This window comes from Eurosta solidaginis, chromosome 5 (genome assembly GCF_040869045.1).
Source record: "Eurosta solidaginis isolate ZX-2024a chromosome 5, ASM4086904v1, whole genome shotgun sequence".
NCBI lineage: Eukaryota > Metazoa > Arthropoda > Insecta > Diptera > Tephritidae > Eurosta > Eurosta solidaginis.
Window position 1 is genome coordinate 185,012,156 of NC_090323.1, and position 27,805 is coordinate 185,039,960.

Genomic DNA, 27,805 nt, shown 5'->3' on the forward strand with positions numbered 1-27,805 from the left:
AAATAATATTTATTCCACTATATTTATATTATTGCAAGGCAAATTGCTTTTACTCCGTCGTCAGCCTAATATTTCATTCTTTGTCAATCGAGGTAGCTATTGTCAACGCCATTATTCGGTTTTTTAACTAAATATTTATTCAATAGTAATAAAATCAAGTTAAAGTCTTCTTTGAAAGTTACTTACGACATCCATGACATTCGCTTTAACAGGGAACTAGAGCACACATTACACAGTAGATTGCTTTTAAACTGATCCTGAAATACTGTATTTGAGATGGGATTAAATGAGGCCGGGAATTCCTCTTGGATTCCGCGGTAACCGAAGGGCCGAATTCGAATACCGAATTCGGAAGTCCTTAGGGGGTTAAACAAATCGCGTGGAGAAAGTTTATCAAGCTTATGCACAACTTGGAATATTTATAGTTAGCGTTGAAACTAACGAGTGTATATGCTTAAGTAAATTGACTTTGTTATAAAATAGATAACTATATATATATTGTGGCGAATTTTAGCATCGCTAAGCTGTTAGTAAATAAAGGCACAACAACAAAAACATCAAAGCAAGCTACACTTGTGTCCATGAACACACCAATCATCATTTATAAACATACATAGAATGCGACGAAGAGATCACTCACTCTCACACATGTAGTCATCAGCCGAAGTTGTTACTCACACATACACACGCATACCTATAGCTCAATTACCAAGCAGGAGATACAACAGTTCTAGAAGGTGAAACGTCTAGGCCTTAGTAGAAATATACTAACGGGGTTCGATTTTATGATACATGTGCACATTAGATAATATTAAAAATATAAGTTCGTCATGCACATCGATATAATGAATGCTAAAAGAAAATGGTTTTTTCTTCCTGTAGGCCAAGGTGTCGCTAAATAAATTTGTATACCTTCAGGAATAAACCAATATTGTTGGCGTGTACGCCTTAGTAATCCCGAGGATTATTACTTTTTACTTCCTTTATATTAGGTCGGATGAATGTTTGTCTCCTTTTCATACAAGTCATGCAATAGATTTTTAAGTAACTTCTTATTGAGCTACAAACGTTAAACTTTACACATAGCTTAAAACAGGGTGACAATGTAACAATAGGGAAAAAACCATTCGGTGGCGCACGGATCGAAAAAATTAGATAATAATTCGGAAATTTGAAACCGTGTTTTAAGCAACTTCTCGATGAGCTAGGGGCTAAAAATTTAGAGCTTAATTCAGAAGTCGATGACAGCCGATGAAACAATACAAAAAGTTTCGCTAGGGGGCGCATGGACTGAGATATTTAGAAAAATCAAACGGAACGGAGGGAATTTCGGGATTGATTTTTATTTAAGTTCTCATTGAGCTACAAGCGTAAAACTTAACAGATAGCTTAAGACACCGAGAAAATGTAAGAAAAGGAGAAAATAAAAATAAAATAAAAAATGTTAAGCACTTCCTTTATATAAATGGACAAAAATCAGCGAAAAATGTGTCCTTATATAAAGACATATTCTTGCTAAACTTTGATTTTTAAATTTTGACATAGAAATTGCAAAAATATTTATGAGAAGTAAAAATATAAAGGTGGAGCGCAATTGATTGACTAATAATATCCCCTTTCCTACCAACTTTCCAATCCAAGTAATGTGCGCTCCACTTTTATATTTTTACCTCTAATAAATATTTTTGTAATTTCTATGTCAAAATTTAAAAATTAAAGTTCAGCAAGAATATGTATGTCTTTATCTTTAGTTATAACGGATGGTGTAGAATTCATATTACACTATCGTTAGAGGTCGGCATTCATTGCTCTGAGACATTGCTTTGTTTACAGTTATCTCATTTTGTTATAAAAAGCTACGACTTGGAATTGACAACATAAACTACTTACTCCTTTGAAATATTTCATAAACAAATAGCGAATTGAGGAGGCATGAATGATGATTGAAATTAACGAAAGAAAAATATGCATAGCTTGCACAGCTTAAATGGTTAATAAAGATACAAATATAAAAAGAGAGGATCCAGATGCGATAAACTTTTTTTGTTCTTCGTAAAAGTAAAATTTATGTTTGGGTGCGTTTATGGAGTTTTTTTGATACGCTCTAATGTAAACGTAGGCGCGCATAAGAATTTTGGTCGATTAAACGCACACTCAGCTGAACAATTATAGTACGTGCTGTTATTTATAATTATTTCATATGATTATATGTACGGTGGGCGCCGTGGTGTGGTGGTAGCGTGCTCCGCCTATCACACTGAAGGTTCTGAGTTCAATCCCCGGGCTAAGAAACATCATAAATTTAGAATCAATGTTTTTCAATTAGGAAGAATTGTTTCTAAGCGGGTTCGCCTCTCGTCAGTAATTTGGCAAACACTCCAAGTGAATTTCTGCCATGAAAAGCCTTGCAGAAGCCGTTCGGAGTCGGCCTCAATATTTTTTCAGCTATGAAAATCTTTAAATTTGTATCTTCAGGCGTTTTATTCCTGCAACGAATATAGAAGAAATGCACGCCAAGCGACAGTTTCGTACTACAGGTTAAATGACTGTTCTGGTTTTATTCGGATGCATAGCGGGACAGTTCGTAGCCATATTTGTACAAGCCCCACTGAAGTCTGAAATAAATATATTTAAACAATGTTGTCTATTTGTATGAGTTTAGCGGGGATTTCCCTCATTGCTTTAAATGTATGAAAACATTTATTTACAAGGTATAATCGAAACAGCTGTCGCCTTGTCCGTCCTGATGTCACGTTGTTTAAATTTTTCCCAAACTATTAAATAAATATATTTCAATTAATTAATCATAAGCTATTAAATAAATATATTTCAATTAATTAATCATAAGCTAGCACCTACGACAGAACCAGTTAAGCACGCAATCGAGGCAGTTGCCATTTCGTGTGCCAGCTGAAAGCACTGCGAGGGAACAAAATTAGAACTATGTAGTAGTTACTTTCCTTTAATGCGATAGTTATGCTCTAGTTCGGAACTAATGCGATTCGCTGCAGGAATCTTACAGCTTTAAGAACGCATTGTATATCTGTCGACATCTAATTGAAAAATAAATAATTTGATTCATCGCGTCGCATAACAATTTTCAGCGCATATTGGAACGATTTTCCGTCATTCCTTATCAAATTAGAATGGAGGCGTTCGACGTTTAGTGTATAACTTATTTTGTGTGTTCGTTGGTTTTGTTGGTTAATTTTTATGCGTTTGTTTGTCACTTCGTATTTGTTTGTTGTGCCTGCGTGTTTGTTTTGGTCTTTCCAAACCACACAAAACAGAATTTGGAAGATTTTGTCAGTGGCAGCGTTTGTTTGTTCGTTTATTATTTTAACGTTGAATTTTGTTTGTTTGTACATTTACATGTTTTCAAGCGCTTGACTGTTTTATTGATGTCTTCCGTGGAAAGGTAGTCTTTGGTACGATGGTGGAAGTACTTCTCTTTTTTTTTTGTAGTCTCTTTAAGTATTTTTGGAACCTCGTTCTAACTTGTTCTTCTGTTTGTCCTATATAACTGTTTCACAATCGCTGGTAACCTTGTAGACTACGTAGCTCCTAAGCTGATCCCTTGAATCAGTTTTGGTTCTTTGTTTTTGCCTCTTTGTTGGATGGTTTTAATATTGTTTTATTGATGTAATTAAAAAAAAATTAATGTTGAATTTCCCATTGCATGTCATGGTGGTCGAAACTTATATCACCCTTTCACGGCAGCCAGTTCGAAAGCATTCTATCTCAGATTTTTTTTTAAGAAACTCCTGCCTCAGATTTTTTTCATAAACGCCTTAAAATGTATTTGTCGGGGAACGCTCACCACTCACATTGTAATTTTCTTTATTAATAGAATTTCCTCACACGACATTTTTTAAATTTAAATAAAATTATTTCACAATTGTTGATATACGCAGTGAATTCCTGAACGCTCTGTTTGACTTCAGGTTATTTCAAGTAATGAAAATTTTATAATTTTCTCAATCATTATCTCAAGGACTACTAGATTGTTTCATATCATTTTGTTTCTTACACTTGAGTGAAAACTCTATTCAGCCATATCAAAGCGTTCAGGACCACACTCGGTAGAGCCCTTTAGCTCTTACCTCGCTCACAGCAGTAAATATTGTACAGTGAAAAGTAGGTACATCAAGAGTAATGAAATACTCTCTCTCATAGTACAATTGGAACAATGAAGCAGAAACTTCAATCAAAGACGTTATTACATTAAAGCAAAAACTACTACGATCATAGTTACATGCAAGCTTTATCGAATGGACAAAGTAGTTTTAGCAAAGTAGAAGTGAACATGCAGTATGTTCTACATATTATGAACTAAATCAGATACTGCACCGACATATTTAAATTCTGATGAAATTTTTTTGAAGCAAATTCTCATTAATGACGAACTTAATTACTGAGAAATGAAGTTTTTAAAGAAATTCTAATAGTTACAGTAGCAAATTCAATGCGCTATCAATATTATACTTAAAAGGTTTTCAATTGCAAATTTTTTAAGTCATAAATTAGAGTAAAGGCAGTCTTAAGTGTATGGGGCCCCTAATTGGTCGACATGCCTGAGCCAAAGCTCGGTTGGTCTTATGGTAAATCCGGTTCTGAATACACAAGAATATCTATGCATGTACGAATGAATGTATACAGAAACACATGTGTTCATATAAATAAAAATAAATGAAATTGTTTTTGCGAATAAAAATGAGTGCAAATATTAGTATGTTGTTGAATGACTAATGTGATTAAACAAAAAAAGTAATACGTAATGAAGAAAAATTTAAGGAATCTTACAGGTCTAGGTTTTTCTCGCAAAGTAACAGCACATATTAATGCATTCATGTATTTGGTTTTGAATAAGAATAAGAAGCTAACATTAATGTGGGTCGATATGATCAGATCTAGAAAAATACCGATGTGACATACGAAAACAAGCACCGGCCTTTTTGTGTCTGGCAAAAACTTGTTTTTCAAAAGATAATCTTAAACCCTTCCCAAAAAAATAATGAAGATTTTTAAAACTTCCAGTATATCTCATTCTTTCGAAAACGTTTTCCAAATTGATTTACATAGTATTCGATTTAATTCGTAAAAATATAAAAACAAAATAACTGCTACAATTTTAAAATCATTTTGGTTGCTTTTATTTTAGTCGCATGTGTAAGAATAAATTTATGACAAAGATTTATGAAAGCATCGAGAAAATTATCACAGCACGAAAAAGAGCTTTGATGCTAAAATCTGTTGAAGCGCCTCAACAAACAAAAAAGTTAATGCAATAAATAAATAAATGTAAGGCGCGATAACCTCCGAAGAGATCTAAGGCCAGGCTTCTCTTCCAATTTGCGTCGTGCTCCTCTTGATTTTCCCTACAAATTGGCCGGACGGGACCTACATGTTTTAAGCCGACTCCGAACGGCAATTGCAAGGCAGATGGGTTTTCACTGAGAGCTTTTCATGGCAGAAATACACCCGGAGTGCTTGCCAAACACTGCCGAGGGGCGACCCCGCTTACAAAAGGTTTCTTCTAATTTCAAAACCTTATTTCTAAAATTTTGATGTTGCTTTGCCCGGGGTGCGAACCCAGGGCATACGCTGTGATAGGCGGAGCACGCTACCATCACACCACGGTGGCCGCAATAGTGCGGATTCAAATACCACTCCAGGAGAAAATCTTACTATCACTCATTACTCATTTTGGAATTTGCCCCAGTAAAATTGCTTGGTCTATAAATTTCCATGTTATTATTGTATGCATTTACATTCAGAGGCCTTTTTAAATTGATTATTAAATTGCTTTGCAAATAATTGCTTTTGGTACCTTGCTGTGTAGCGCAAAAACGTTATAGGAAATGTAATTCATCTACATACTACATATTTGTTTTATATATCATATTTTCTTCTCCAATTATCTTGTGATTGAATCAATGAATAACAACAATCACTTCAAGGCGCCAACTTTTATGGTTTGTCCAGTGACTAATTGAATACAATCTGTGCCTTTAGTAAAATGAGAATACTTTCATTAATTGCAGTCCACTTGATGGTCATTAGGTTTGACGAAAATTCAATAATCTATAAATTGAAAAGTTCTACGTATGTTTGTTTAATGGTGTGTTCAGTTTATACTTATATTTAAGAATTCATGAGCTTAACACCGGCTTATAATAATTGAATTTCAATTATTATGTTTTTCTAAGAGAAACTGAAAAGAAAGAAACATTTACTGGCATATTGCGATGGACCCATTTCGAAAACCGCCAATGTAATCACCATCAGGCAATTTTGTAATGTTATCAAAGGTTTCACCGGGATTCGAACCGTGAATCACATGGTGAAACTACAATAGCCTTTAACCACTAGGCCATACTGCTGGTATTTGTTTTCATGCTTAATTCAGTTTTTCTCTTTTCTACACTAAGAACACAATTGAGACATTTTGTCTCTATATTAATTTGTGTGCCATGTAGATTTCTTTTTGTAAAGTTCTTCTTCGTTGCGAATGAGAAGCTTTGTAAACTCGGGCTCAGTTGTACATATTTATGTATGTTTGTTTAATGGTGTGTTCAGTTTATACTTATATTTAAGAATTCATGAGCTTATAATAATTGAATTCCAATTATTATGTTTTTCTAAGAGAAACTGAAAAGAAACAAACATTTACTTGTCATACTTGAGTATGACTATGATACCCATTGCAAGTGGTACCAAAAATTTTTAGAGTTAAGAAAAAATATCATACTTCGCCCCTGAAGAAGCTAGGACGGCTGGCGAAACGTAGGGCCGCAACAGTGGAATAATAACCATCTTTTTATTTCCTACTGGAACCCATAATAGGTCAAATAGCCTAAAAACAAAATATTAAAATTTATTAAAATTTACCGGAATAACCCGAAAACTATTTAAACCAATCTCAAAAATCTTTATGAAAATTTGTCAATGCAAATTTCTAAAGACCTCAAGTTTACAGACTTAAATAGATTATTCTACAAAACTGCAACAATTAAACATTTTTTGAAAGTTCTAATTGAAAATTTCGGAATTTTTGTTAAAGTTTTTAAACATCTGTCGAATTTCATTTTCAAAATTGTTTTTTGCTAAAAAATTTATTACAGCTATTTCTAAAATTCCATCCCATTTCGACCAAAAGTTATGAATTTTTAAAAAAACACCATTTTTGTTTTCAAAATGCTATAACTTTTTCAAAAATTTACCGTTTGGGATCTTTTTTTTTAAAGTTGTTTTTAAATGTACTATTCGGAAAAAAAACAAACAAATTTTTAAAGTTTTTTTTTTGTAATTTTTCAGTTTTTTTTTTTTCTCATAAAAAACTGCAATCAATTCTGCAATCAGCCCCACTAATCCCGGAGTGGGCCGATATTTTTTTTTTTTATTTAATTGAAAAAAAAAACTTTAAAATTTTTTTTGTATTTTTTCCGAAAAGTACATTTAAAAACAAATTTTTAAAAAACAAAAGATCCCAAACGGTCAATTTTTGAAAGTTATTGGTATTGGGATGGAATACCCCATATATATATATATATATGAGTTATAGGTTTCTTAATCAAAATTTATCGATATGTTATCGAAAAAATATTGATTAGTTATCGAAAAGTTATCGATTATTATTGCAGCGCTAACGATTTGATAAAAGACGGAAAATCGACAAGTATGCGCTTTGTTATTGGTGTGTTAACGACAAATTATCAGTTATAACAAGTTATCGACGGCTCATCGGTTTGTAATCCAGGAGATACCGATTACACTACAAAAAATATTCCCTCCTGATCGCTTAAGGATCCAGAAAACATTCTGAATTTATTCTTATTCGTATCCCGATATGCGAGAGGTGCACATGATCGACCAAGCGGGAAAGGCGTGGGTTCAAGCGCGGCGCTGTAAAGTGTCGAAGATTATGTGCAGGTCTTACAACCTTAGACTAACAAAGTTGCTTCTATCAGTAAAAAGAGAGGACTGTAGATTCATGACGGGTATTCTGACTGGACACTGCCTTCTGTGCTCGTGCCTTGCGCTTGCCAGGCTAAGCAGCTATTAGGAGTGATACAGCTGTCAGATCTAGATGTAGTAAGTGGCTTAAGTCCTAGGAAGCTTCTAGTATTTGCCAAGAGGGCGGATTTATTTTATAACATAGGTCCTGGTTTTTGATAGGGTTTTTCAGTTTGGTCGTTAAAACAAACTGGTAACACTACGGACCTCATGGACCGGCCAGGTCAACCTAACCTAACCTATCCCAATTATAAATAAGTAAGGCATTTAACGTCGTGCTTCTGCAGCAATATTTTTACGTAGGATTGTCGCTTAGAGTTGCCACCTCATGATATTTATTTCTTGGTATATTCACTGCTATCTCGAAAATGTCGATATGAATTTGCATAAAATGCGGTACCTACAGATTGTATTTAATCCTTAGATTTTTTACCTAGGTGTTGCCACTAGCGATGTCTTTACAAGGTTGCCACCTGTTTGAATGTCTTTTTTTAGTTAAGTGGCAAATGCTAATATGGCTACATAACGAAATATATTTTACGTCGTTTTTTGATAGAAATATTTCTATGAAGGGCTGTCAAATAGGGTTGTCATCTAACCTTATTTTATTTGTTTTTGCATAGGGTTGCCAACTATCCTTAATTATATATTTGTTTAATTGTATATCACTGAGTTCTTGAATTACTGAGGCAAAGTAACTTTTGTTTATTAATACGGACATTCTTTTTGTAAACAAATTTCGAATTTTTATTTCTTTTATTTATACACCCTGACATAATACACAATACTTACCGCTATAGTTGGTCAAGCATCAATTTTTTTCTTTTTTTTTATATCTGTAATTGATTATAAGTTTGATGTTTAAAAGAAAATATTTTTTACATATAGGAAGCATTTATATTCATAGCAACCGTATGTATGTATGTATGTGCTAAAAACGTCTAGAGTGACTAATCATAATAGGCATCAGATATGCCTAGGCTTATTTATAAGTAAAAAATGTTTATTTAAACATGCATATTTTAATAATAATAATCACAACTTGTAGTAAATTATTGGCGATAATTAAGTTGTAAAGAAGATTCCAATTGATCATCAGAAATACATAATTCATTCATAAAAGCACATAAATAATAAATTTTGTGTTCTAAATGAAATTGTATTTTGCATTTAAACTTCTCTGGTAGTTAATCATATCTTTTGATATGTATGTATATTAGGGTGTCCCTTATTTATTTTAGAAATATTGGAATAGCCTAAAACCTGTATGTGCAATATTTTAAACGAATCAAAAAAGATTTATAGTTTGCGCAAGAAGCTTGTAATCGAAAAAAAGGTTGAATTTTTACATTTTCTTGGCCTTCTCCCTATAAATTTATAGTGGACGGAATCGCTTTGTTATCAATAATCTCTAAAGATTTCCCTTTCAAAAACAAGTTTTATAACAAAAATTTATCAAATAATAATAGTTATAAATAGATGAGTGATAAAATGCGGTATCAGGATTTTAAACATGAACATATCGGCCAAACCGCCAAAAAAGATACAACCGCCAAAAAACCGAAATTAATGAGTATCTCTAGGAATCTTTTGTTTGGTTTACCACAGATAAAATAAATATTTTCAGCGAAGCAGTCAGTTGAAATTTATTCACACATTATGTGTTTCCAATGTAACTTGTGCCATCCGTCACAAGCTAAAATGAGCTTCTATTTTTTCATTATTACATATGCAGTCTATGTTAAGATACGAATTAAATATTAGGGTTTATCATAAAACACAAATGGCATAACCTGACATTGGAAAGTGAAATCATTCACTTCCAGAACGGAGTGATTTCGTAATCCTATCCCTAGAAAATGTGAATTTTTGGTGTAAACTACCCAGCTAGGAAAACAAAAACAAATTTAGCGAGTTACGAAAAACGCCAAAAGAATTTTTTTTCAGCGAGCAGAAATAATTTTGAAGCTTTAGAAAAAAAATCTATGTATTGAAAAGCTAAGGGAATATGAATATTTAAAATGGTTAGAATTCGTATTTTTTCAGGATTTCAAGCTCCTTCTTCAGCGCAACCTCTTAAATCTTTTTTTATAGGCATAATACTTTGTATATATTCGTTTTGCGGCTATTTGCATATTTCTAGAGGTGATGTTGAGGATTCAAACACTTTTTTCTCCATACAACTAGAAATCACTCTAATGTTCATATATACAACTAGGTACATAAGTAATTATAATCAATACCAATTGAAGCATGCAGCAATAAAATAACAAATTGCTTGCATTGAGTTTATTTAGCGTAGTCATCAAAATGATAAGCAAATCCCAGTTGGCCTATGGTTACACTTCAAAATAGTAATTTGCTTACTATAAACCATCGATGATAACTGTGGAGCAATCCATACCAATTTGCAATGTTAAAATAAATAAATGTAAGGTGCGACAACCTCCAAAGAGATTTGAGGCCGAGCTTCTCTTTCAATTTGCGTCGTACACCTATTAATTTTTCCTACGAATTGTCGACTCCGAACGGCATCTGCAAGGCAGATGAGTTTTCACTAAGATGCTTTTCATTGCAGAAATACACTCGGAGTGTTTGCCAAATCACTGCCGAGGTGCGACTCCGCTTGTTTCTAATTGAAAAACTTTTTTCTAAATTTTCGATGTTGCTTTGTTCGGGGCGTGAACATAGGTTCGGCGGTGTCATAGGCGTAGCACGCTACCACCACACCCCGGCGGCCGCAAGGTTACTAGGGTTTATTTTTTCTTAAGCTATTTGCGATTTTTAGTGCTTCTTCTTTTATTAAAGCAAATAAATTGACTAGGAAGTTGTCCTCGCTTGTGGAGCAGCGAGTTTATTAAACTTGCACTGAAGAAAAAAATTAAAAAGGCCTTGATGTATATTGGAACGATTTTCCGTCATCCCTTGTCAAATTTGCTTTCACGACAAACCGGTGTGCCCTAATCAGTATCTATTTTCGTCCTCTTTTTGAAACTTTTAAGTTTTTACTGGTGGTGGACCTTTTAAAACAAACAAAAAAATGTAAGGCGCGATAACCTCCGAAGAGATTTCAGGCCGAGCTTCTCGTTCAATTTGCGTGTGCTTCTTTTAATTTTTCCTACAAATTGGTGGGAGGGGACCTACTTCTTTTATGCTGACTCCGAACGGCAACTGCAAGGCATGTGAGTTTTTACTGAGAGCTTTTTATGGCAGAAATACACTCGAAGTGCTTGCCAAACACTGCCGAGGGGCGACCCCGCTTTTAGACAAATTTTCTTCTCATTGAAAAAGTTGTTTCTAAAATTTTGATGTTGTTTTGCCCAGGGCGTGTGCCCAGGATATTCGGTGTGGTAGGAGGAGCAAACTACCATTACACCACGGCAGTCGCTTTTTCTGGACTAGCCCATATTTATTCATGTCCATTAATGATACCCTAAAAATATCTACTCTACTTTGTAATAATATTCTAACCGACCTTGACATTGAAGCTTTTAGTGACGCTAGAATAAGTCCATATTCATTGTATATTATTATTACGCTTATATACTATAAATTGTAAATCATACAACAGCGAGCAGAACATAAGCAGTGGTAATTTTTATAACATTTTTTTCCTAGGAGTGTTTAAGATTTTCATCCATACAAAGTGTGAAAAATTTTATTTTAAGTATAGAAGAAAATCTGAAAAACGTTTTGGGAAAAAATGTATCAAAAATCAATGCGAGCTATATATAACTTGTACTTTGTTAGACTAAAATTGATTTGGTCACAAACCTGCATACTCAAAAATATTCAGAGAACTCCAAATAAAAATTTCGAAATTTTTGCTACAATTTTCTTGAATTTTAGTACTTTTTTTGATTTTCCGACGCCGAAAGCGATTTGTCTCGAAACTAAATTTTAGAAGGGGGACGGAAAATCATTCCAGTATACATCAATTTTTGAGATTGGTTTGTATAGTTTCAGTTAGAAAATCCATAGATTTTTTTCTTGAAATATAAAAAATAAAAAATTAAATAATTTAATGAACGAAATTTGAAAAAAAACAACACTGCTATTTTCTGTTCGCTGCTGTTAATATGTTTGTATATACAAATGAATGTTTATATGCGAAAGTACAAAATTCTTTCTCTTGTTTACCGGTAATTGTTATGGGTCAACCAATGTTAACGCTAATGACAGGTTACCTACATTTGCTTATTGTGAAAATTATTGTTACAAGTTTTTTAAATAAATTTTAGGGCATCCGTGCAGTTAATTAGTTTTTATAGCGCACATTTTTGTTTCAGGCACAGTTATTATACATACATATGTACATAAAGTACATACAGACATAAGCATGTACGTTAGACTGGGTCGATTTATTAACCGATATCGCGCCATCGATTTTTCGATAGGATTTGGGCTCAGGAGAAAAAACGCATACCCAAAAAAATAATTTTCGAGCCTGCGAAATTTAATTTATTTTTTTTTTTACTTTTTTCGACTTTGATTTTTAAGGTTTTTTTCATGACGTACTAAAAACATTTTCATTTGATTGTAAAATTTTCATGTATACCCTGTCCGACCCAAAAATGTTCGCTAAAAACGTTGTCGATAACAGTTTTTTGAAAAAAAAATATCTATTATAAAAATAGGGTATACATATGAAAATTTTTTTAGTAAGTCATGAAAAAAACCTTAAAAATCAAAGTCGAAAAAAGTCAAAAAAATTAAATTTCGCAGGCTCGAAAATTATTTTTTTTTAGGTATGCGTAGTGGAACTTTTTTTCCTGAGCCCCAAATCCTATCGAAAAATCGATGGCGCGATATCGGTTAACTTTCGTCCATACAAATCGACCCAGCCCAATATACGTGTAGTAAAATATAAAACAATTAGATATGTGCTAACGAATAAACAGTATTTTTTTGTTAGAACATTTTTGTATTACTTTAGCAAAGATTATTAATAAAGCAGTAGAAGATATAGATATGTTAATACAAACGTACACCTATTGTGGAAGGTGTTGAAAGTAAATTTTCACTAGATAACCTTCGCCTGGAGTAGGCTGTCAACATAGATGTATCCTAAGCCGGTATTTTCACTGCCGAAATAAATATAGAATCAACCATTTTCGAGAAAGACAGACATGGTAAACCAATTGCGCTGTCTTAAGGCCGAAAATCTTAGAAGCAAGATGAATCGAGAAGAAAAAGAAAGTAGTGAAAATGCACTTAGAGAAGCTGTTCTCGAGCGGTCATACCATAATGATCCTTTTGGTAATTTTGTTTTTTTATGCAATGAACCAAATTGCAATGCATTGTCATTTTGTTCGCTGAGGAATAGCGAGGAACAGATTATGGACGCATCACAAGTGCCTCGGTGTAAGAAATGGTTTTAGCGCTTACGAAGACACAGCTTTTTTGCTTTACACCTGGCCTATTCGCTTTTCATGAATGAAGGCAGGTTGCACTCTCAGTGGAACGCAGATGTCCATTTTTAAACGGTTTTATGTAGCTTGACTTGACAGGCAGGCCTCACGGCCGCAAGCACGGCCGTTGTGAACAAATTTTGTAATTGAAATTTAAGTAACTTCCCGATAAGCTACAAACTTGAAACTTGGAATATATTTCAGAACCCGATGACAATACAATAATAGGAAAAAAATCGCCGCTAGGTGGCGCAAAGATCGAGATATTTGGGTCCGATTTGGCTCATATTTGGAACACATAATAGATGCAAGAATAGAAAGCGACCTATGAAAAAAATCTCCGCTAGGTGGCGCAAGGATCGAGATATTCAGAAAAATCTTATTTGTGGTCCGATTTGGCTCATATTTGGAACACATAATAGATACAAGAATAAAAGGCGACATATGAAAAAAAATCGCCGCTAGGTGGCGCAAGCATCGAGATATGCACAAAAATCCTATTTGTGGTCCGATTTGGCCCATATTTGGGACACATATTACATACACGAATAGAAAGCGACCTATGATGTCCGATTTGGCTCATATTTTGAACAAATATTACATACAGTCCGGTAGAAGTTACATCAAAATATTTTGGAGTTGGAGGGGGACAAGCATACGTGGCGCAGAGTCGAGTAAAGTCTTTGGAAGGATTATGCATTGAGGACTTAGATTGTAACAAATTGTCAGGAAAGAGTCCTTGTTATAATGAGTCACTAAATGAACTAAATAGAATAAGAAATAATAGGCAATTAAATAAAGACTAAAAACTTGAAAATAAAATAATGTAAAAAAAATTTTCAAGTTAAACGGTTTTATTGAAAACAATACTTACATGAAATAATAATAATACTAAAAGCTAGAAAATAATTAGGTAGGTCCTAGGTACTAGTCATGACACTCCTCATCAATCTAGGGCGTTGATCAGACAATTAAATAAAAGTGTTGGACGCGTCAAATTTCTATTGATAGTCATATATAAGACCAACTGAACCGTAATCACGTTATGCTACGCCTTATATTTTTTGAAATTTCACGCGCCCAACGCTTTTATTTAATTGTCTGATCAACGTCCTAGATTGATGAGGAGTGTGTTGAGTAGTACCTAGGACCTACCTAATTATTTTCTAGCTTTTAATATTATTATTATTTCATGTAAGTATTGTTTTCAATAAAACCGTTCAACTTAAATTTTTTTTTAAATTATTTTATTTTGATTGAAAACTGTTCTGTGAGGCCTTAAATGTTAGACAACTTTTCTTGTTCAGCATCCAGGCAAATATTGTTGAACCAATTCGGTTGATAATTGAAATTGTATAACCTATAGCAAGAGAAATATATGTGACCTGGAATCATGAAATGACCCTATTGTGCGAAAATACCGTTCTTCACTTTTTGAGTGATTCTGAAAGGAAATTTAACGCTCTTCCCAATGGAATAACCCGCAGTTTTCTAACTTTCTTAGTTTTTTCGCAAATCCCATTTAAAGCCAAATCGGACCACAAATACGATTTTTTGAAATATTTCGATCCATGCGCCATCTATCGGAGCTTTTTTCTTATTATTGCATTGTCATCGAGTTCTGAACTACATTCCAAGTTTCAAGCTTGTAGCTTAATCTGGTCCTATTAAGGTGACACACTATAGCAAACAACAATATCATATATTAAATAATTTATACCTCATTTATTGGCAATTTAATACCGCAAAAAAAAATTTAAATCTGCGTCCGGTTCCGAGAAACGGGAGTGTCTGCTAGCTTAAGACTCAAGCCAGCAGACACTTCGTGAAAACACGACCTACGACTTCCGAACGACTTGGATAATTGATATTACATTTATTGGCAATTTAGTACCGCAAAAAAAAATTTAAAGCTGCGTCCGGTTCCGAGAAACGGGAGTGTCTGCTAGCTTAAGACTCAAGCCAGCAGACACTTCGTGAAAACACGACCTACGACTTCCGAACGACTTGGAGAATTGATATTACATTTGTTGGCAATTTAGTACCGCAAAAAAAAATTTAAAGCTGCGTCCGGTTCCGAGAAACGGGAGTGTCTGCTAGCTTAAAACTCAAGCCAGCAGACACTTCGTGAAAACACGACCTACACGACTTCCGAACGACTTGGATAATTGATATTACATTTATTGGCAATTTAATACCGCAAAAAAAATTTAAAGCTGCGTCCGGTTCCGAGAAACGGGAGTGTCTGCTAGCTTAAGACTCAAGCCAGCAGACACTTCGTGAAAACACGACCTACGACTTCCGAACGACTTGGATAATTGATATTAGATTTATTGGCAATTTAGTACCGCAAAAAAAAATTTAAAGCTGCGTCCGGTTCCGAGAAACGGGAGTGTCTGCTAGCTTAAGACTCAAGCCAGCAGACACTTCGTGAAAACACGACCTATGACTTCCGAACGACTTGGATAATTGATATTACATTTATTGGCAATTTGATACCGCAAAAAAAAATTTAAAGCTGCGTCCGGTTCCGAGAAACGGGAGTGTCTGCTAGCTTAAGACTCAAGCCAGCAGACACTTCGTGAAAACACGACCTACGACTTCCGAACGACTTGGATAATTGATATTACATTTATTGGCAATTTAGTACCGCAAAAAAAAATTTAAAGCTGCGTCCGGTTCCGAGAAACGGGAGTGTCTGCTAGCTTGAGACTCAAGCCAGCAGACACTTCGTGAAAACACGACCTACGACTTCCGCACGACTTGGATAATTGATATTACATTTATTGGCAATTTAATACCGCAAAAAAAAATTTTAAGCTGCGTCCGGTTCCGAGAAACGGGAGTGTCTGCTAGCTTAAGACTCAAGCCAGCAGACACTTCGTGAAAACACGACCTACGACTTCCGAACGACTTGGATAATTGATATTACATTTATTGGCAATTTAGTACCGCAAAAAAAAATTTAAAGCTGCGCCCGGTTCCGAGAAACGGGAGTGTCTGCTAGCTTAAGACTCAAGCCAGCAGACACTTCGTGAAAACACGACCTACGACTTCCGAACGACTTGGATAATTGATATTACATTTATTGGCAATTTAGTACCGCAAAAAAAAATTTAAAGCTGCGTCCGGTTCCGAGAAACGGGAGTGTCTGCTAGCTTAAGACTCAAGCCAGCAGACACTTCGTGAAAACACGACCTACGACTTCCGAACGACTTGGATAATTGATATTACATTTATTGGCAATTTAATACTGCAAAAAAAAATTTAAAGCTGCGTCCGGTTCCGAGAAACGGGAGTGTCTGCTAGCTTAAGACTCAAGCCAGCAGACACTTCGTGAAAACACGACCTACGACTTCCGAACGACTTGGATAATTGATATTACATTTATTGGCAATTTAATACCGCAAAAAAAATTTAAAGCTGCGTCCGGTTCCGAGAAACGAGAGTGTCTGCTAGCTTAAGACTCAAGCCAGCAGACACTTCGTGAAAACACGACCTACGACTTCCGAACGACTTGGATAATTGATATTACATTTATTGGCAATTTAATACCGCAAAAAAAATTTAAAGCTGCGTCCGGTTCCGAGAAACGGGAGTGTCTGCTAGCTTAAGACTCAAGCCAGCAGACACTTCGTGAAAACACGACCTACGACTTCCGAACGACTTGGATAATTGATATTACATTTATTGGCAATTTAGTACCGCAAAAAAAATTTAAAGCTGCGTCCGGTTCCGAGAAACGGGAGTGTCTGCTAGCTTAAGACTCAAGCCAGCATACACTTCGTGAAAACACGACCTACGACTTCCGAACGACTTGGATAATTGATATTACATTTATTGGCAATTTAATACCGCAAAAAAAATTTAAAGCTGCGTCCGGTTCCGAGAAACGGGAGTGTCTGCTAGCTTAAGACTCAAGCCAGCAGACACTTCGTGAAAACACGACCTACGACTTCCGAACGACTTGGATAATTGATATTACATTTATTGGCAATTTAGTACCGCAAAAAAAATTTAAAGCTGCGTCCGGTTCCGAGAAACGGGAGTGTCTGCTAGCTTAAGACTCAAGCCAGCAGACACTTCGTGAAAACACGACCTACGACTTCCGAACGACTTGGATAATTGATATTACATTTATTGGCAATTTAGTACCGCAAAAAAAATTTAAAGCTGCGTCCGGTTCCGAGAAACGGGAGTGTCTGCTAGCTTAAGACTCAAGCCAGCAGACACTTCTTGACAACACGACGTACAGCTCCCTAACGACTACAATAATGTATACCTTATTGATTGCCTAAATGTTTCGTTGTCCTGAAAAATATTTTCACTATACCAAAAGGAGAAATTAAATTTTATATTTTGCCGACCCTAATAAATATAAATTATAACTTTCGAAAATCAGTGAGTTGCATGTTACTGATTACTCAAAACTTAGCAACACTTAACTTGACTTAGAAGTCTGTTGAATTTTGATTTTCTATGTAAGTTCTAAGTGACGTTTACATTTTGAGATGCCATTTATTTGTTTCCATTTCATTTTGACATACAGATTGACACTTATTGATTATGATGCCAGAGTGTATGCGCTAAGTGGAGTATAATCGGTGCTAAATTGCCAAGTTTACGCCAAGTCAAGTCAAGTCTATGCTAAGTATCAGTAATGGGCCCTTAAGTCTGAAGCCAGCAGACGCTTCGCGAAAACACGTATGAACATACATGCATACATACATATGTACACATGTACAATGTACATGTTACCGCGCATACAATGATTTAAGTAATGCGTAAATTGAGTTTCATCAATATGTTGATTGTTTTTGTGTTGATGATGTTCGCCACTATAACGGTTTATGAAAAACATGTCGGTCTTATTTCTTTCGAAAATCAGAGAAAAGTTTGTGCATATTTCGTATTTGTATTTTCCCGCTTGCGCGCAGGATTTCTGATAACGGGTACATATGTATGTACATATGTGCTTTAGCGTGTGCCGAGAAAAACAACTTTTCAATTTCCATCCTCTCAAATGTTTCTATTTTATTAAAAACAAAAAACCCTCACCAAAGATGGGTGCTATAACTCCAATCTACAGGGTACGATATTTTTATTTTATTTTCCCATTTCGTTAACATGGGAACAACTATTTTTTGTCCAAACTTGAATTTACTCAACTTTTTACGAAAATCTTTTATGTGCCGTTTTGCCTAGTTTTGAGGTCTTGTACAGGTTACAAAAAGTTTTTATGATTTTTTTCTAATCATATCATTTGAAAACACTCTTAATGTATTGCGACCTTAATTACGAATTTATGTTATTATTATATTGTTTTAGTTATGGCTATGTGAATTTATGCTTTATCATTTCAATACACTTTTTAAGTGTGAAATAACTGTTTACACAATTTCGTCAAAGAACACAACTTCAAATGGCCACGACTTTTGGACAAAAATCGTAATTAAGATCTCAATATATTAAAGAGTGTTTATAAATGATATGATTAGAGAAAAAAATCATACAAATTGTTTGAAGCCTGTACAAGACCTTAAAACCCGGCGGGAAATCCGTTTTTCGGGTACCACTTAGGGTGGAGTAATGGACCAAACTTTGGTGAGGGTTTTATTTTTACATCTAATTGAAACATTTCAGAGGATAGAATTTGGACAAAATTTTTTTTCGAACCACCCTAATATGAACTTTTTCATATGTACCCATTAGCGCAGAAATCCTGCGCGCATGCCATTTGAAACATATCGAAATACAAACTTTTCTCTGATTTTCGAAAAATAGTAGAGCGAGATGTATTTTAGAAACCGTTATAGTAGCAAACATATCAGTTTGTGCTAACACATACACAATCAACATATTCATGCAACTAAATTTACTCATTACTCAAATCATTTGTAGTAAGTATGCTCGCTACCTTGAATGTATGTTCCAGCGTTGCCACTCGCGCAATTTTTTTGTTCCTAAAGTGTATCATTCCTGAAAAAATGTATCAATTCGTTTTAATAGATTGATACATAGTTTTTGAGTTATTTCGTCTGAATTTTATATAATGTGTGAAACAAAGTTCTGAAATTAATAATATTTAAAACAAAACATCACCGCACTATTTTGGCTAAACGGATCACACAACTGAATTTTATAAAATTTTACCAACGCTCAGTTTTAAATAAATGTCGCTGTTATAAAGGTTTTTCTATTTAACATATCGAAACGCGTTTATTTAAACGGAATTATTGTTTATACGTTTTTTAACAAACACTACTTATTTTAAACAAATCTAATACCAACAAAATGATTATGTAGAAGAAATAGGTTTATATATATATATAATATAGATATAAAGGAAAAAATAAATATCAGTCTAAAATTTGATTTACTATAAAACTGAATATTCAAACATTTTTTAGAAATCGCGGGTTCGAATCGAGCTCAAGGCCTTAATTTACGATTCGAACCCGCGATCTTAAAATCAGTAGGCCGATATAACAACAAAAATTGTTATTTTTTAGAAATCTTAATGAAAATTTGTAGTTCCCATGACAGGGGCAGAGTTTCAATCTTCCAAAATAAAATGTATACATTTTAGATTTTTTGTATATTTGTATCCACTCATTAAAAATGTATTCAAATGTATACAATTGTATCCAAATGCACCCTGGCATGCACATTGTACATATCTGTTTTCATATGTACGCACTAGGGTAGATCACCTGCGATCTCATGCTATTAGAAAATATTGTTTAGGACAACGAAAAATTTAGCCTGTTAAAATTGCATGGGGAAACTAGGTTATTTTATATTATTGCCACTTACCTAATTCATGGCCAAGCATACCGAGAGATATTGAGAGTTTGTAAAGGACAACGTGCCAAACAAAAGTAACACCTTAAAAATTTTTGACAAAAAAATTCTATGCAAAAATTTTGAAAGCAATAGTTCTTGTTTGGAACATCGATATTTAAATATTTCTAACCCAGCTCAATGTTCAAATATACAACCATACCAAAAGTCACCATATGAAGTCACAGAAGAACATAAAATAGTTGGCGCACACCTCATGTACTGAATTCGATTGAGAAAAAATATTCTAAAATATACTGATGCCCAGACCAAAAGTACTGATATCACCACCTGAAAATCCGGCAGCCCTAATTGCCGATAAAAGTAATACAGATCAAAACGCTATTTACCATTTATCGTTCCTTCGACAGCGTTCTCGGACAAATAGTAATTCTTAAAAAGTATGGGGCATTTGTAGCGGCTTTCCTCCCAAACTTTTTCGGTAATTACGTGTTGCCATGCTCCTTGCTTAAACTTCGTCCACGTTCGTGTATAAACATTTTTTGCACAAGCTCGCTTGTTCTTTTTTTTACGGTAGTCGAAATTTGCTTGAAAATTTCCCTTTCTAAAATTATTTCAAAAGTTATCGTGTCTGTTTCTTCATCCATATCTTCCTCTGAATCGTCATTAATCGTAGTATTCCGAGATGTTATAAAACTTAGCTCCTCGATACCACGTAACTTGTCCAATACTTTAAAAGCATTCACACATACTTTGGTATAAAGTGTAGTTGGTTTTTTCAGGACAACGAAACATTTAGGCAATCAATAAGGTATAAATTATTGTAGTCGTTAGGGAGCTGTACGTCGTGTTGTCAAGAAGTGTCTGCTGGCTTGAGTCTTAAGCTAGCAGACACTCCCGTTTCTCGGAACCGGGCGCAGCTTTAAATTTTTTTTTGCTGTATTAAATTGCCAATAAATGTAATATCAATTATCCAAGTCGTTCGGAAGTCGTAGGTCGTGTTTTCACGAAGTGTCTGCTGGCTTGAGTCTTAAGCTAGCAGACACTCCCGTTTCTCGGAACCGGACGCAGCTTTAAATTTTTTTTTGCAGTACTAAATTGCCAATAAATGTAATATCAATTATCCAAGTTGTTCGGAAGTCGTAGGTCGTGTTTTCACGAAGTGTCTGCTGGCTTGAGTCTTAAGCTAGCAGACACTCCCGTTTCTCGGAACCGGACGCAGCTTTAAATTTTTTTTTGCGGTATTAAATTGCCAATAAATGAGGTATAAATTATTTAATATATAATATTGTTGTTTGCTATAGTGTGTCTGCCACCTTAATAGGACCGCTTAATCTTTAATTACAAAATTCGTTCACAATGGCCAGCGGCTGCACAGAGTCAAGCTAAACAAAATGTTAAACGCGTGTTTTCTCGAAAACTTGTTTTCGCACAATAGGGTCGTTTCATGATTCCAGGTCACATATGTTTGACTATGTGGCGCTGAGGTCGCCCTTTTTACAAAGGCTGCATTTGGGGCCGTTTTCACCATCTCCATGTAAGTCTGCGTTGGCATCTTTGTCTTTTTCTTATTCGTCCTTCTCTTTCGCTTAATGTTCACCTTCGTATTTGCACTTCTTCTTTGTTCTTCACTCTGTATTCCATTTTCTTTTTGTATTGATTTTCGTATTTCTAGGGGTGTTTCCTTACTATTTTTTTTATATTTGAATTCATAGTCATTGGCGCAAGGTCATTGTCAAAATAAAATAGGTTTTAAATTAAGTTGCAGCTTTTTTACTTAATTTTCTATGAGCTAACTGCCAACGAAGCTGCAACCCAATTTAAAACCTACTTTACTGTATTATCTTAAGCTTTCGTTTAAATTTCTTATTTGTTTTCATATTTTTTTCATAGGCTCCACCGCTGTCTTCTTCTTTGCTATTGTGTTCGTATTTGTGTTTGTTTTCAGCTGTCTTTCTCAGTCTTTATCTTCACTTCTTGTCGTCATAGTTTTTCCCTGTCGTCGTTTTTCATTTCATTTCATCTCCGTATTTGTTTCTTTTTTTGTTTTTGCTTCGTTTTTTCTTTTTATGTAACTAAGTCTGAATATTTTTTTTCTTTCTTTGGCTTTGTCTACATCTTCATCCTAATCTTACCTACTATGTAGGTATTCGTAAATGAATAAAAGCTGAAAAGGTATTTTAGCATTTTTGGTTTAATACTGAAATAAGAACATAGACTACGAACTAGAAACCCAAAATAAGACCTTGATAATCACTTATTTTACCCACTACCCTAGCAGAGAGTGATTAGAACTAAACTTTTCTCAAAACGGGGTCGCCCCTAGGAAATGGTCGCCGAGCCCTCTGAATGTATTCTGCCGTGCAAAGCTTTCCAGCTAAATCGTCTGAATTAGAAAATGCTTTTAGAGGAGAAGATCGGCCAACAACTGAGGCGAAGTACCTTTAAAAATGCATTTCACAGTATTGGATATATGTATGAACACAACGATATCAGAAATCCTAAAAATATTGAGTCGCCAGGTGGACCTAGAGCAAAATTTTGAGAACTGAAAAAAAGTCCAGGCAAATTTCAAGTTTATTTGAATTAACGTCTCGATTCGCTTAGGAGAAATCCAAGAAGGCAGGAGTTGCATCTGATACATCAAGCAGGATGGTCGTGGTAAGATGCGAGGAAATGCAAAATGTCTAAGAACAAGTGCAAATCCTACGATATTAGATTCACAAAGTTGCTTATATCTCTAAAGAGAGAAGACTTAAGATAATTGATGGGCATACTTACGACTTCTGGCGTCACATGCCTATAAGTTAGGGTGCGTCAGTAACAGCAAATGTAGATGGTGCGGGCTGCAGGAAGAAAGGGTTGAGGAAGTATTGTTTTCGTGTCCTGCGCTCGCTAGGCAAATTCTCCATTTGCAATTATGACGTAGTTGTTTTATTATATAAGTCCTGGTACCTAATTGCCGGTTTTCCGTTTGGTCTGGTCACAGTATGGACACATTTAGTCTCAGTCTTTATTGACCGGTCAGTTCAACTAAACCTAAAATAGTTTAATTAAACTTGTATGTCTTTTATCACTTTGTTAATTTGGATAATGTATGCGACCGCTTTCATAACAAGAAGATAGTTACAAAAACCATTCAAACGTAAAAATCGTTCGTTTCTTGAGTTTAAGCGCTCTACTTTATTATTATTGAACATAACAACCATTTGCAATAAACTAATGTTAATGTAATGATAACTTCGAAACTTCTGTGAATACTAAAATTTAAACTCCATGAAGGTTTTTACGGTTCATTTGTCATGCATGAATAGTACAATACTTATTTTTTGATAATTAAAATTAGTTACTTAAATATTATTTCTTGTGCTAATTTCAAAACAGATGTTGCATTTCCCTGACGTGCGTAATTACTTAAATACAAATTGTTTATACATTCATGTATTGTCTTATCGTTTATTTGTACAATCCCCGGAAAATGATTCATTTTTAATTAAATAGAAAGTTTTTATGAACGGTACAGTATACATACATAAATTAACTGATCTTTCAGGGAATGTTTTTCAAGCTCTTGTTTACATACTTTTTGTGTCAAATAAGCACTGAGTTTTTGTGTGAAATAATCCAAAGTCGGTAGCAGGTAAAAACAATTCTCGGAAATATGACGCGTTAAAGAAGTAGAATCTAAAATAAGTCATCGAGAATATTGGCGGTGTCTGAACGTAGTTTAAATGAACGTTACTGTCACTGTAATCATATTCTTTGAATCTGGGCAATTTTCAAAAGATATTCCAAACAAATTTTTAATTTTTTATTTTTTGGAAAAAATCGGTTAATATTTGTGTTATACATTAAGACATTTTAACTCGACTACGACTCATACTTTAAGCAAATCCTCTTTAACTAAAAATTATAGAAGTTTTAAAATTTTAAAAGCGCATACTCATTTGATGCCAAGCTAATGATATATTAAACTTAGATATGTGATTTTCACGTAAAATTTCAATTTTCTAAGGGTGACGGGTGGGACTACCAAATAACCCCGCTTATGGAAATGTATGACTTAACTTTCAAATTCAAAACTATTAACATATTGTGACGAATATTAGCAACGCTAAGGGATACTATCATCTCTAAGCTAATACTAAGCAGTGGCTTGTATGCACATAACCAAATTAATCATTATGTCTAAACATATGTCCATACAAGCAGCGGAGAGCAACGCACAAACAACTGCATATATCTGAGATACTCCCAAAAGTAGGCAATTATTTGTGCAAGTACTCACACTCACATATACACCCGCATATGAGAAGCTATACACGTGCATCTGTAGTTATAATTTAATAGCTGATAACCAAGTAAATTCTGGAAACGCCTAGAAGTGTGGAACGAGGAAAACGAAGGGTGTAAAAGAGGGCAATCTGAGCAATCATAAAATTCAGTTCGATTTAAGCTATCTGTCGAGAAGTAGTAGTGTTATTGTGAAGTACTTGAATAAAGGCCATTTTGCATTATTGAATAGTGGAGTTATTTATTCAACATTTTGGTGATTCGAACGTTAGCAGAAGATTTGGAATAAGCGGAATTTCACTAAATTCGTTACAATTGGTGTCAGAAGAGGAATTGTTGAATAAAATCTGGAGATTTCGAATACAACAAGGACATGGCAAAGCAGAGTGAACTGAAGATCCAGCAACTGAAGAAGGAGTTGGAGAGCCGTGGGTTGAATACAACCGGTAATAAACTCGAACTTCAGGTACGACTCCGAGAGGCAATGGAATTGGAAGGAATTAATGTGGACGAGTATGTCTTTTATCCTGATGTGGAAGAATCAACAGCAAAAATTGAAGAGAAAAACGAAACACCGCAGACAGTTACCAGCACAGACTTGAACATGATATTGGCTGCAATAACTGCTCAAACATCGACAGTGGCATCTCAGCTGGAATCGCAGGAGACATGTTTAACATCCAATATGGAAGCACAGACGGCACGCATTTCAGAAATATCCAAAAATATGTCATCACAACTGGAAGAGCAAAAGACATATATGGCATCCCAACTGGAATCACAGGAGACACGTATCTCAGAAATGTCGTCAGAAATAACATCTAAAATTGAAGCACAAGAGGCACGTATATCACAAATGTCGGCACAAATTTCAGCACAGGTATCATAGCAGATCTCTGCACAACTGGAAGCGCGTATGGAAGAGAAACTAACGGAGTTTCAGGAAGGGTTCAGTGGTCGACAAGATAAAATGGAGGCCGAGATAGATGCTTTAAAAGATCGTATTCAGGAGTTACAATTGAACCGTCCAATAACTTCAACTTCTATTCTGAAGGTAAAATCCCGAGCGTTTGATGGTTCTGTTCCTTTCCAGGTCTTTAAGCTACAATTTGTGAAGACGTCAGCAGTGAACAACTGGAATGCGGATGATAAAGTAGCTGCACTGTTCATGGCATTGAAAGGGCCTGCAGCTGAGATCTTACAAACCATTCCAGAGGGCGAACGTAACTGTTATGAAGCATTGATCGGCGCTCTATAGAGACGATACGGAACCGAGCATAGGAGACAGATATACCAAATGGAGTTACTGAACCGCTTCCAGAGACCTGGTGAAACATTGCAAGAGTTTGCGTCGGATGTTGAAAGGCTGGCACATTTAGCGAATGCGGACGCACCCGTGGAATACACCGAAAGGGTAAAAATCCAGAGCTTTATAAATGGCATACGGGACGTGGAAACGAGGCGAGCGCTATACGCAAACCCAAAACCTACATTCACAGAAACGGTATCACATGCTCTGATTCAGGAAACAGCATCGCTTCTGTGTAGCCAGCGTTCAAAGCACGCCGTGTGGAGGTAGAAAGGCCAGACTGGGTGAACAAAATATTGGAGGCGCTGAAAGGATCGCAAAAGCGGAGTGAAAGAGTTATGAAATGCGGGAAGCCCGCCCGGTCACATTGCACGTCATTGCGATCTTGATCCTAGTGGTTTCAACAGCTTGGGTGGCCTTAATAACAAAGCTGGAGGGGATGAGCAAGAGCGAGTAAAATGTAGAGATCGATAGCTAGCTCCAGCTATTGAATGTCCTGTGATATCTGTGTCGCAAATTGGAAGGAAATCAAGCAGTCTTACCGTCAAAGGGAATGTGGATGGCAAAGAACGTGTACTGACTGTAGATACGGGCGCATCTCATTCCTTGATTCGATCTGATTTGGTTAACATGAGAGTAAAGCCATTACCTGGAGCAAGGTGGCGTACGGTCACTGGCGAGTATAACCAAGTCCGGGGAGAAGTGATCTGTGAAGTCTTAATTGGAAAGGTCATGGTTCTACACAAACTCATTGTGGCGGAGATTGTTGATGAAGTCATATTGGGCGTGGACTTCTTAGTTGACCATGACATCAGGATCGACATGCAAAGAAGGAATATGCGCTAAAAGAACCAGGATATACCACTTAACTTTAGTTTGGAGAAAGGCTTCAGCAGTAATCGAGTACTGATGGAGAAGACTCGACAAAGACCACGAAAGTCAAAGGTAAAGGTTGATGGATCGAATGGGCCAAATAAAGCGAAATCAAAAGTACCTGCGAGAGAAACACTGGCATTGACAAAACCAAATGGACGCACAAAAACGAAGGAACGAATTTCCCAGAAAGAATGTGAGGATAGTTTCAAGCCAGGACGCACTACTGTTGTGAAACGTGGGAACGATACTGATTATGCGAAGCCAATCCATCAAGCCCAAGCTCTACAAAATAGTTCATTGGCCAAACAACAGAGTGCGAGGGAACGATCCAGGATAATGAGTAGTAAGATGAAACGCAGGTACGATGAGAACAATAATTCGGAAGGTTTCTTGGAGGGAGATTTGGTACTGCTATACAACCCTCAGCGGCGGAAAGGTGTTCCATCCAAATTTTGGTGCAGTTGGGAAGGCCCATGCAGAGTTGTGAAGAGGATCAGTGATGTCATCTACCGCATACAATTGGGAAACCACGAAATAGAAGGGTGGTTCATTTGGAGAGGCTAGCAGCGGGTAGATCGAGAGATTTGTCTGATCAAGACGATCAGACTTAGGTGGAGGGCCGTGTGACGAATATTAGCAACGCTATGGGATACTATCATCTCTAAGCCAATACTAAGCAGTGACTTGTATGCACATAGCTAAATTAATCATTATGTCTACACATATGTCCATACAAGCAGCGAAGAGCAACGCACAAACACATGCATATATCTGAGATACTCCCAAAAGTAGGCAATTATTTGTGGAAGTATCACTCACATATACACGCGCATATGAGAAGCTATACACGTGCATCTGTAGTTATAATTTTATAGCTGATAACCAACTAAATTCTAGAATTATGGAAAGAGGAAATCGAAGAGTATAAAAGAGCGCAATCTGAGCAATCATAAAATTCAGTTTGATTTAAGCATGCTACCTGTCGAGAAGTAGTAGTGTTATTGTGAAGTACTTGAATAAAGGCCATTTTGCATTATTGAATAGTGGAGTTATTTATTCAACAGTTTAGTGATTCGAACGTTAGCAGAAGATTTGC

General features: G+C 35.4%; 1 protein-coding gene across 6 annotated transcripts in view; it reads right to left on the reverse strand.

Annotated features, from left to right (window-relative positions):
* Nucleotides 1-27,805, reverse strand: part of drpr (draper) — a 106,554-nt gene that overhangs the window by 58,868 nt on the left and 19,881 nt on the right. Inside the window, exon 2 of one of the 6 annotated variants that reach the window (XM_067786647.1) lies at nucleotides 8,809-8,852. The exons of the other annotated variants lie outside the window; for them this stretch is intronic. The gene's annotated coding sequence lies outside the window, so the exon portion shown is untranslated. The remainder of the gene's footprint in view (nucleotides 1-8,808; nucleotides 8,853-27,805) is intronic. 6 annotated transcript variants of the gene reach the window in all.